The sequence below is a fragment of the Daucus carota genome, chromosome 9 (assembly GCF_001625215.2).
Source record: "Daucus carota subsp. sativus chromosome 9, DH1 v3.0, whole genome shotgun sequence".
Classification (NCBI taxonomy): Eukaryota; Viridiplantae; Streptophyta; class Magnoliopsida; order Apiales; family Apiaceae; genus Daucus; species Daucus carota.
In genome coordinates this window covers 42,983,233-42,995,538 of record NC_030389.2, presented here as the reverse complement: position 1 = coordinate 42,995,538, position 12,306 = coordinate 42,983,233, and positions in this window count along the sequence as shown.

The following is a 12,306-nucleotide window of genomic DNA, read 5'->3' as shown; positions in this document are numbered from 1 at the left end:
CAGGTTCATATATATTTTGGATAGCGAATATTGGCGGGAACCAAAAAAAAATTTCCTTCTTACGACGAATATTTTCGGTCATAAAGTAGTGTCTATACAACTTCCGACATTTGTCATCACAAATTTCGTCGTAAGTTCTACTTTATGACGGAATTTTCTATCATAAATTTTTTATTTATTGTTGAAAATTAATGTTTGTTTTCTCTTATTTTCAAATTTAAATAAATAGAATTGGGGCCCATGAATTTAAAATAACGAAAATTTCATCGTAAGTTGCTTATTATTCTATTGGGACCCACTTATATGAAAGTTATGACGGAAATATGAACTTGCGACTAATTTTTAAATTTGCAACCAATTTTTGAAATTTTCACGCAAGCAAAAATGACGGAAGAAATTTATCGCAATTGGACCACTTACGACAGATTTAGTGTTAAAAATCCTTCGTAAATACGACGGAATGTGGTCTTCTGTTGTAAGTTCGACGACGTTATTTTTTGCATATAAACTTACTACGGGCTCTGTCGTAAATTCACCAACCATATTTAATGTCATCGGACACATTTAAAATTTATTTTTGACGATCTGGCCGTAGGGATGTTATTGTAACGTATTAATATTGATTAAAATAAATTTTAAGAAAAATAGCATTTTATTTGATATATGGATTTTGTAGTCAAATGGGGTCATATTACTTGGGCTTTAATCGAATACTTACCTGAAACATTAAACTATTTTAAAAAAAATTATTTTCGACGATCCAACCGTACGGATGTTATAGTGTCAATACTGATTAAAATAAATTTTGAAAAAAATTGCCTTTTTATTTGGTGTATGGATTTTGTAGTAAGCTTAAGTTCTCCAGAACTTGCGACGGACGTTCATAATAGACTTCGTCGGTAGTTACTTTACGACTGATATTAGGCTTAATTTCTGTCGCAAATACTCTATTTGTTGTAGTGATATATACTTGCGAAACAATGTTATTGGTTTTCATTTACGCAGGATTGTAATTATAGACAATTATCATCCGTTAGCTCGCTAGCTGTCGGTTATGACCCCTCCCGATTTCACTTATTAATGACCGACTTCTGTTCAGTTCTGCCATATTTTCATATTTTCTTGTACTGTTGACTATTCAATCGTTAACCTGATTAATCACAGACTTGAAAAAAAAAAGACTGATTGACACTTTGCACCCCTTATGTTTAGGCGCTTTTTCGATTTGGTCTCAAACAATTTTTTTTGGCAGTATGCACCCTAAAGTTTGAAAAACGCTTCGTTTTGCACCCCTTTGACCACTCACCGTTAATTGACCGTTAAAGTTAACAGATTTCATATTTTCACTTTGCACCCCACAATTTTAATTTTTTTTCATGAGTATTTTGAAATATATTTTTTCAAAATTAGACACTTTTGAAATATTTTTTTTCAAAATTAGACACTATTGCCAGCTGGTATTAACGACATTGTTGTTCTCAAGCCTCTTGCTTCTGCTGATGAGACACACTTGCTAATGTACACAAGAGAATTGCAAGCAACGCATGTAATCTTTCCTTCTTTTTTTGACAAACTGTGTAATATATAACGCATGTAACTTTTTGAGCACCCTAAAAGTTCCTTGAAATCTCAGCAGAAGAACTGAAACAAAAAAAAAATCTCAGAGTTTTGACTGAGCTTAAAGTCAGATGAAGCTTTCATGTATTCACCTCCGGTGAGCTATCTGCCGGAGTCACAGTTTCCAACAGGATCACCAGGTGCATATGAGCTACTAAATGAACAAGGATGGCCACGTAGAATAAATAACCAAATGATAAGGGCCAATCAGAAAGGTGTAAAAACAGGTGAATACACCTGGGAAGATCTTTTCTCAAGCCAAACTCTACAGAAATGACTTTGGACTTTCAGTGATTGGTATGAAAGCATCATAGAGAAGTTCTTCGGCAAGCAAATCGACCACCAGCAATGTATATGAGATTAGATGTTCAACGGACCAGAAACGGAATCAGTACCAGAACTTGAGTCCTTGTGTTTTAAGGAAAGGCTTGCAAACTGAGAATCAAGATCCCGATATTTGATAGAGCATATATTTATATATGTTTTTTTGTATGATTTTATTCCCATAATTTTAGTATTTTGTAAATAATCGGATGTTACTATGGATTTTTAAGTGTTTAATTTCAGAAAATAAATATTCCAAAGTTGGATTAAATCAAGCTTATTTGAGCTTAATCAGATGGAAATTTGGGTTAGATGCTAGATTACAGGTGTGTTGTTGGGTCTGCGATATCTAACACATACTAGGACCGGACATTTCGTATATGCTGTGTGTGTTGTAGTACGCAGATTTATGGACAAAACCTTCCAGTAAAGCATCAGCAAGCAGTAAGCATATATTGAGGTATGTTGAGAGGTACAATTACCATGGTCTTTGTGTATGTACATGAGAAAGAAAGTGGGAAGGTTCATCTGGCGTTCTCGATAGTGATCTGGCTGGGGATGTTATAGGGATAGGAGAAGTATGGTGGATGTGGTTTTACTTGAATAAGAGTTTAATCTCTTGGGCTCAACGAAACAGAGAGTAGTTGCGCTGTCCTTTGCGAGGCAGTTACCTGGCGGGCTTAACAGAGCGTGCCAAAGCATCGGCTCCGTGGATGCTGGATGAAATCTTAGGGCAATCAAGTGGTTGGACTCCGTTGTACTTCTGTGGATTAACAAGTCTGCTCTTGGAGTTTTAATGAAGAACCCGTTCTACATGGGAAGAAGCAAGGCAATAGATGTACGGCTTCATCTTTATCCGTGAATGCATCGAAGAGGTAAGCTGGTAGTTACACACGTGTTACACAGGAGCAAGCGAGCAGACATTCTTAACTAAGGCACGGGACGAATTAAGTTTTGAGAAAGAAATGAGGAGATGCTTTGTGTTGAAATTGAAAATCTCACTGCTGTTACATCAGTTCGTTAGACCTGGAGAACATGTTTAGATTGGGGGGAATGTGTTGGATATTTGTTAATCTAACCACATTTGAATAAAATAGCTGTTACGTAGAACGCGCAGCATGCAGTTAGCTATTTGGAGTAGCGTAGGATTCGGAGCAAAGTATCGCAGAATTAATAGCAGTAGAGTCATGTAGGAGTTTGCTACGTAGTTAGTTTGTGTTTCGGTAAGTTATCTGTTTGCTTATATATTCCTGTACGTTGGGTTAAGTAAAATTATTCTTTATGCTATTTTCTTCCAGAAATGATTCACATACCAGTGTGTGGCGTGCTTGTGTAGTGTGTTTCCCTTTCTATACAGACAATGCCAACCCTGACTTGCGAATTACGGCCAATGCAATTACTCTTCCAGCCCAAACTGAAGTATTCTAGGTGCAATGGATCCACCCTAGACACTGCAACTTCGGGACCGAGTCATATTTAAACAACTGAATTTATCAGAGGAATAACCAGGAGGAATTCACGGGAGAATATGGGGTGAGTTATAAAACTTTTAAAATACTAATGTTGAAAGCACTCACTATATCAAAACCCCAGGGCAACTATATTTAAAGTCACCCATACGATTCATACTCGCAGAACCATAAAACACAATATAACTTCTATGAATCATATATAGGGCCCAAAGTAGAATGACAGACAGGAAGACCAAGCGATTACCTGAATTTGGAAAAAAAAAACCTTCTACGATCATGTTTTTTGGACAAGTACAAAGCGGGCATTTCGAGGGTCCAATATTGCTTGACAAAAACTAAGCCAAACCACTCCCTCAGAACACCCAGGGCAGGAGCTTCCCTCCTCTTTAAACTGCAATCTTAAACTAGCTCGAAGTGTTTCAGCCTCAGAGTGTGCCAATTGTATTCAAAAGAGTCCTCCAACAATCGTGATCTGTCAAATAAGCATGAACTCTGGATCAGGTGTTATCCTCATCACTAACTCGTGCAAAGTAACATCACTTGCCAAATGCCTTCTGCACTCAACATTTTGTCACCTCTTTATGCCACGAAATCCATTCATACATCATTCCTCCTGCTAGCATATTTAATAATTAAATAGCTTGAAAGAAAGCTTCCTATTCCTCAAAGTTGTCAAACTGTTTTGCTAAGTATGGGAAGTGCTTAGACATCTTATTCAGCTCCCTTATGATTGCAACATATGGTAGCACCCAAGATTTTCACTCTTAGTCGGCAATAACTTCTCAGTTCTTCAAGACAATAATCCATCTTGTTCGCCGCCTAAAGAAGAACGTCTCCAACATGATACTAAATTCTTGATAAGCCATCCTGAGATACCTTCTGTATCGAAAACTTTAAAGAATAGCTCCTTCTGCTAATAAATTTTCTCAGGGCATCAGAAAGTTTTGAGATTAGACAACCTTCAGTCAATCCAATAAAGGATGTGAGGGACTCGTCCTTGTATCCAGTTCTATACAGCATCCATAGAATGAACCTATCTCATCGGCCACCGTCCTGCAACAAAAAGTTTTGCATGTCTTTTATAAAATTAAAAGCTAAGCATAGCCAGGCTCCATTCGGTGCAGTCTCATCTCGGTTACATTTGACCATGTCACTAAGACATCTTCGGCCCGGTTAAAACATCGCATCGTTGCGGTAATATTGCATCCCACGCACCGCCTGAAATCTCTAAAATATATTGTTATACATGTCGGAGAGATGTCCGAGGCAGTAAAGACATTACGTAATCAACTCTTGAATCAACTCATGCCAAATATCATATTTTGAGGATACATATATACCATTGCTAAAGAAGCTCGGTACCTGAGAACAACAAAAATACCCTCAGATAATGCCCGAAATAAATATCATTATCCGGGAAGGAAAATCTCCGAAATAATCAGGATCAGTTCTTCAATCACGCGACGTGCCTTCCCTATCCCAAGCTTTCATTCCCGCATTTCTTTTACACCAATCTCCAAATCAATGAAACAATCTCATCAAACTCACTGTTGAGCTTTGACAAGACGCGTTACTCCGCATGACTCCCAACCAACTGTAAGCACAGCAGCATCATTTTCTTAACAACATTCCCCAGGGTTTGCTCCGGGTAAATCTGCTGCTCTTTAACTTAAACCATCTGCCGTTCGATGGAATTCCAGCTTTCGATTGTTATCAAATCAAGAACGTACCCAATTGATCATAACATTCGCTCGAAAACTAATGTTTTCATTCAGGAGACACAATCTACAAGGAACTGTAGGCTAGAGTGATTTCGATGACTCAGCCGAACCCGCTGCTGATCGAGCACCGGAGACCAGAGTTTGAAACGTCAGATCTATTGTAACGGCGGAAGAGGACAAACTCACACCCTCTCGCACGTGTATACGAGTCCAATTTGTGTTGCAGGAATCTATTAGAGACATTTAGTGGTTCAATATCGGAAGACCATATTTTAGAGATGACCGACAGTATAAATTAAAGAGCCGCCGGGAGAGAAAAACCTTCTTGGCTTTCGCAATTCTGCTCTTATAACTTAATATTTACTCTCGTCGTATTTTAATATTTTTAGACATTCAATTCTAGTTACGTGTTTCATATTAAAATCGCAAAAACGGTATCAGCTGATCCGTAGAATGAGATACCATTTCTAATTAATTTTGAGAAATAATCACGATTATGTGTCGTTTATCTCCAATTTTGGATTTTCATATCTATCCATTTTTGTATTTTTCAAACAATGTTATATCGATAATTTTATTCACACTTCATTTCTTCCTCCTCTATCTCTAATTTGTTATGTGGGTTTCATACTCTATATCGGTTGCCATGCATCGGTTCTGTTTTAAATTGGACTGTCAAAATGTTTGATACTTAACAATACTTCTCGGTTTCATAACCTGAATTCTCCATTTTTTTGTTGTTGAATAAATTCAACCAATTTTCCGAACCTTGTCGAAAATTAATTGCCTCTGTCGTATTTTAAGATAGTGCCGGATATAAATTCCTTATTACGTGTTTCATATTTTTGATAAGCCCAAACAGTTATTAGATAAATCTGTTGGCCAAAATTTTATTTTTTAACATGAGATGTAATTATCAATTCAAGCACTACAAAGTTTAATATCACTGCTAATTTCTGAAATTTTGTCCCACGTTTAATTATCACTCTTGTGTATTTTGAGTACTGGCTAGATATTGAATCTAATTATTACGTGTTTTGTTTCATATTTATGAGGAAAAAAACAGTTACCGGTAGATCTGCAGAATGGCGCTATTATATTTTAATATGAGAAATCATTACGATCGGTTTTGTAGGGGTGGAAAAATCCAACACGCTTCCGAAAACCTTGACACGAATTCGTCTCGATAAATACAAATGAGGGGTCCGATCTTTTATTATATCAGATCGGTGTTCGAGTGGGTCATTTTTTCTCTGAACCCGACCCGGTTTTTTGGGAAAAATTTATCAAACCCGATCCGATATATAAAATTGAGACCCTCTTTGTATTATCGCCCGAATTCGTGTCGGTGCTTCGGGAGCGTGTCGATTTTGCGACCCCTACACAGCATCGTAATTATTTCTCATATTATATTAAAAAAATTAATATCTCATTCTACATTATCTACCGTGATAACTGTTTTGCTATCATAAAATATGAAACATTAACCCATAATTAGCATTTCATATCTAGCAGTCAAGTATCTCAAAAAAATATGACAAAAGTGCTATTAACGTAGTGCTATTAACTTTTAGTGCGTTATTTTTCAAAAAAAAAAAACAAAAAAAACTTTGTAGTGCGTTATGTAATTAATCTCATGTTAAAAAATAGTATTGCACCTACAGATTTACCTAATAAATGTTTTGACTATCATAAATATGGAAACACGTAATTAAGAATTTATATCCTGCACTATCTTAACCTACACAAGGATCATATAAAATATTTTCGAAAGGTTTCGGAAAATGGCTTTGAAATTATTCAACAACAAACAATCCGAAAGAATTCACTAGTTCTGCAAAACCGAGAAGTATTGTTAATTACCAAACTTTGAACATTCAAATTTAAAAATCGATGTAGGCAACTGACATAGATATGAACCCACAGACCAAATTAGAGATAGCGGAGAAGCTGAAGTAGTAGTAAATAAAATTTATCGATATAATATCGTAAAAGAATCCAAAATGGATACATGTAAAAAATCAAAATTTAGAGTAACACACACAGAATCCTGATTAATTTCTCCTATTAACATGGTTATCTCATTGTACGGGATACCGCTGGAAACCGTTTTGCTCTTTTTAATATGAAACACGTCACTAGATTTAATGTTTTAAAAAATATATTAAAATACGACGAGATCATATTACTTATAAGAAGCAGATTTCTGAACGCCGAAGAAGGATTTTTCTCTCGAGGGCTCTTAATTATATTGTCGGTCATCTTCTAATATTTGTCTCGCTATTTGAACACACCAAATGTCTCTAATCGATTTCCTGCAAAAACGCAAATTGGACGCTTATACTCGTTGTCGAGATGGTGTGAGTTCCTCTTCCTCCGTTAGTAGAACGAGAATGACGATATCACCTCTGTCTTCCCGGGCTCGATCAACCGCGTTTGTTCTGCGAGTCATCGCAATCGAACCTCTAGCCTTACAGACTCCTTGTGAGATTTACTTTTCGGGAAATAAAACATTAGTTATTCGTAGCTTGATGTTAACGACACGATGCGTATATTCTTGATTTCTACAATCGAAAGCTGGACTATCGTCGAACGTGCATCATTACTTATAAGAGATAAGGCAGCTTTACCCGACTAACATACCCCGGGGATTTACATAATATTGTTGCGGAATATGGCGTCGCACGCAACGCTTGCCAAATCTCTAAAAATGTAGGGATATTCTTGTTGGGAGATATTTGGTCAGCCAAAACACAACCATTAAATAATCACTCCTCCCAAAATATCATATGATATATGACCTATAAACATTGTTTAACGCATTGGTGCACCTGGAATACGAAAATACCTGCAAAGCCCTGTATTATAGAGCCATCCTTCATCACTCGGCAGCAAATCGGAACTAACAAGTCAGGTTCTTCTAATAGGTCACGTGCTTTCATGTCCAAGATAATTCAATCCCCGCATTCCGTTTAGACAATCCCCCAAATCGATGAAACATCTTCATCAGCTAATGTTCAGCTTTCACATGAGGGCCGGAATTCCCCTAGGGTTGCTCCTTTGCTCTTCAGGGTAAAGCTGCTTTGCTCTTTATAAATTGACGGCTCACGTTCTATGGAATTCCAGCTTTCGATTATCGTATCAAATCGATACTTAATGTTTTCATTTCAGAAAACAATCTTACAAGGGAACTGTATGGTAAGAGTTGATTTCGATGGTCAGAAGAAGTGGAGCCGTGGGCGGCATTCATTTTCCCATTAGGTTGCGGAATCGATGGGCGATATATTGTGGTGTAAGCTAGATATGAACAAATTAGAGCCGGCTGAATTGGATAATTTTGGAAGCTCATAGTTGGGGAGAAAAAACCCTATTTTATCTGTTTACCTTGGTGTCTGCGTATTCTACTCGAATTTACATTTGCATCTAGTATTTTAGCACACTTTTTTGGGCCTTTTAAATTTGAACGGTCCCAAAATTTTCATTGGTTGTGTCTGCTCATTAACATTGCATCTTACTTTTTTGGCTTTGTTTGAACATTTTGAAATGTCCCAAATTTTCATAATTATTCCCAAGTTTTAAAACTTTAGTTTTAGTTTGGCACGCGATTCAAATAACTTTTTTAAAATTTATTATTTATTATAATTTATTTTTTTTTATTTGATTGTAACAATTATATTCTTCTTCATATATATATTTAAGTTCTTGTTACTTAAATCCATATATTCTAAATTTAATTCAAATCCTATCTTCCACAAGCGTACTGCAGTAAAGACGAAGAGCTTGTGATTACTCTCATGACAAACCAACTACTATATTTTGATACAAAGAAGAAACCGGGTTTTTGATATCCGATTTTACTTATTTTCATTTTTATTTATCCACTATATTATATCTGTTTGATATAAAAAGAAATTAATAATATGTAGATAACATTATTATTATTAATTATACTACTATTTAAATTAACTAACCTCACCCAATTTTTCTAAATAAAAAAATATCAATTCAATAATAATTGGAAACACGTGATAATATCTCACTTATATTACCCATAACACAATTTCGAATTTAATAAATTCAAATCTAATACCACTAATCATTACCAAATGAACATTATTAGAAATTTACATAACATCATTTTTTAAGAAGGTAGCATTTCTATTTTCGACCTATTTTGTATTGAAACTTTTTACACATGTCATATTCTTCCCTTATTCAAACCATATAAACTTGGTAGCTGATACAATGAAACCCCTCCCCCAAAAAAACTGCATTTGTTGAAATGTTTATAAAATATAACCTTTCCAAATCTTTTAAAATTTTACAGGTAATGTGTTCAATATTTGCTGATAACTATTCATTAGTGAGTTGTTTAATTATGGATGGATATTATCTGACTTTAAGCGTGGCGGAAGTGAATTGAGAGTACGGACTCTGAAGACGGTGATATGAGTCATCCCTATGTGTTTGTCTCTAGTGGATAGGTCGGTTATTACAGGGTTGATATTAAGTTTTGTGAATGTAATTGATTTGTGGCGATGTTTCTGGAGTTTCGTCTTTGTTTGTGATATGACTATTGTGTTGGCGATTGTTTTGTTAATGAAAAATATGACATTGTGTTGTGACAAAAAACATTTTATGATATTGGGGATTGAATCTTTGCTGGATTGATAATAGTTAAAATGTTTGTTAAGTATATATTGAATAGTGAATTGCATGATGGTGGACAGGTTTTTGACCATTCTTGAATGGTAAAAAATGGCAGAAATATAGAGAAATATAGAAAATTGCAGGGGGCTTTCGACTATCAGTCTAAACTTACTAGTAGATCTATATCTATTTCACAAGTTCCATATTTCTTATAATTACGACAGATGTTCACAATAGGTCGGTCGTGAGGAAAAGGAAAATTACCGACGAAACCTTCCTGTCGCAAGAAACGGACCCAAAATATCCAGAAACCGTGGGTCCACAATAAACATATGCCGAACTTTCCGTCCTAAATGTCCAAAACTACGACGGCCCGTACGTCCGTACGTTAACTATGAATATGCTTGGAATTGTGGGTCCTACCGGTCAACTTACGACGCTTGTTTATAATTGCGACGCTTGATCAAACTTACGACACCTGTGGAAAATTGTACGATTTTTCGAACTTTACTACTGAGCAAAACACGACGTATAATTTCCGTTGTAAATTAGAAACTTCGACATAATTAACGTTTTAATTTCGTTGTACATACTCCAGTTTGTTTGTGTGGCCTTCAAAAAGGACCAACTATAGTGTCGCATTCCTATTGCTATGCTGAAATGCCGACGCTAAAAGCCCTAATTTGACCGATGCTCATAAAAGGCTATGTGGTACGGCGTTATCTCATGGGTATATGTTAAATTTGTTCTAGTCGTTTATCATTTCCGTTCTGTCTAAATTGTATGTGTGTAGTTCTTGTTTTCTTCCTGAGCGGGTCTGTGGTATATTAACTTCTGCTTCTGATTAAACACTACATTTGTCTTTGAATTTCAAGAAAAATAATCAATGTATCGTCTTGCCTCACTCTGGAACGTTAATCTACAACTTTAAAAATTTTTACAGCACAAAACATATAATTAATTTTCTCGCAATTTAGAAAGCTCGTGATCGCAGTTCTATTTGCCTGCTTAGTTGCAAACGATTGTTCCGCATGCTACTTTTGCATCCTCACACTACTCCCTGCTGCTAGGAAATACAAGGTAGCCAACTTCTTGTGACCGCACAACGAGAGTTTCGATCCGACATGTAATGTTCTCAAAAGGTCCCAAGCTGCAGCCCAAACATGATCTGGGTGGGTGATGAGACTTAGACGATCTTGCATGACTTTACCGATTGGTAAGAGGACAGCACCAACCGATAGAAAGCAAGTCTGAGGAAGTTGGAAGGCGATGCAGCTCTCACTCACCTTGTAAATGTATAGCGGCAGGGTTAAGCCACCGAACTTCTACAGGTAGATTCTTCAGTGACGTCAAAGAATCGGAGAGGCTTTTCTCTGCCTCTGACATGCCGCCACAGTCTTGCAATTTAGCATGGATAATTATGTATCTATCTCTCTCTAATTCTCATACAAAAGAAACGGATGTAATTATACTATATCATAAATGAAATTCAAAACTAACAGGAAAAATGTAACTTATGATGAGGAGGATATTCAAAACAAACTGCATTGTGCTCAACAGCTAGTCGAAAGGATCAGCGGCTAAACACATCGAATTTGCATATTAGCTGGATCATGTCAAAAGCATATCTAAACAATCTCATTAATCGTAAAAAAAGCCAAGGATCTTAACCAAACGGCCACCATCTCTTGGCCTTTGATGAATATTCAGCGGCCAGGATTTTAACCTATTTTCAGCACCTTTTAACGCTCGAACAAGTCTATCCAGGTTTTTAACCGCTAGACGGGGACCGTCCAACGGTTTTAAAAAAATTCTTTCTGTATTTAAAACTTTTGTTCTAATCGGTTCCCAACAGCTAGAAAATAGTTTGTTGGTTAAGAGGCCCGGGGGGCCTTCATCTGAAGGATCAATGTCTAGCGTATATAAAACAACTCATACTAGAAAAATAAGCCTAAAACATAAAATCCTTCAGAAAAGAGTATTACGGACTCACATATACTCCCAGAGAAACCCCATATTTGAGGATCAGTCTCCTCCGTAGCCATCGTAGTCAGTGTGCGACTTCCAATCTTCAAACACTTATAGCTTTTTCACTGCCATACAGCAGCCTTGTCAAAAATCTTCCAGCTCTAAGACTGGAAAACAGATTCCTAAGCCTCCCCGAACGTATGATATCATCAAAACCCTGAGCAAACTTGAGCTACCTGATCCTTAACAGAATCAACAAAATGATATTTGACCAAGCCTAGCCAACATCATTTACTTGTCTCTATTTGTACTATTTACGACCAATCTTTTTTCCATCCGGGTAGCGCCTCTCACAGCCTTCCTGCATCCTAGTTGTTGGTTTCTACAGTAAATGTTAAAGATAGAGAATCTTCATTCAACTTTCCTCCGGATCCATCTCCAATATTCTCTTGCAACTTACTGTACAAGATTGGATCTTGCATCCCGTGTATCTTCCAGAGAAACACATTCCTTCGGCCAATTGTAAAAGAAGTACTCTATCAAAGGCATGCCAA